Here is an 818-nt window from a genome sequence, read left to right on the forward strand (position 1 = left end):
GTCCGCCCGGATTCTGCTAGACTGAGAAGAAACGCTATACAGGCTTTGGGTTGGGAAATCATTCTGCACCCACATTATGCACCAGATCCTGCCCTCAGATTTTTACCTTCTCTGCTGTCTATCGAACAACCTTGAACGAACTTCTTTTCCTGATGAAATGCGCTATGAGCACGGCTCGATGAGTTCATCTCAAAACTTTGTGATTTTTACAATTGTGGAATCGAAAAGTTACCCTAGCGTTGATGACGTTGATGAGTAAAGACTCTGCTATGTGTATGTGATTGTGTTTATAAAAATTATTGAAAAATACTACCAACTTATGCACCAATCTAATACTATGTGGATGTAGACACTGGTAGCTCATTGCACCCTTCTTAGTTTTTGCGGGGCATTCAAAATCTTTGCGGCAGTCGAGCCTAGGAAAAGTTTGACAAATAGAGAAATCTAAAATATTCCTTCGGGCCGGATTTGAACCAGCGACCTATGGATATCTGCCAGAATGACCACTACAGTCCACCGCTCTACCAACTGAGCTACCGAAGGAGTGCACAGACTGCCTTCTCGTGTGACCCACATAAGTGGCTGCCTCTCGCCAGAGCCGGCACGTAGCCCGGTGTTCGCGCGGGCGTCGAGTCAGCGGCGTGAGTATACAGTGCTCTTCTAGTGTCACTCGTTCTCGCGGCACCTTCTCTGTCACTGGGAAGCAAAGGTCGTCCGCTTTCTTTGAGGGCGCTGCTGCGGTGTAGCTGATATGTCTCCGATGCCGGTATATAAGTACCGACATATAGCAAGGGATTAATGTGGCATTCGTGTTTATG

General features: G+C 47.1%; 1 non-coding gene across 1 annotated transcript; it reads right to left on the reverse strand.

Moving 5' to 3' along the window:
* Positions 1-453: 453 nt before the first annotated feature.
* Trnay-gua (transfer RNA tyrosine (anticodon GUA)) lies at positions 454-543 on the reverse strand. The gene is given in 2 exon segments: positions 454-489; positions 507-543. It is a non-coding gene; the product is annotated as a tRNA-Tyr (tRNA).
* Between the last annotated feature and the right edge of the window lie 275 nt (positions 544-818).

Source organism: Schistocerca cancellata, chromosome 2, assembly GCF_023864275.1.
Source record: "Schistocerca cancellata isolate TAMUIC-IGC-003103 chromosome 2, iqSchCanc2.1, whole genome shotgun sequence".
In the NCBI taxonomy this organism is placed as follows: domain Eukaryota; kingdom Metazoa; phylum Arthropoda; class Insecta; order Orthoptera; family Acrididae; genus Schistocerca; species Schistocerca cancellata.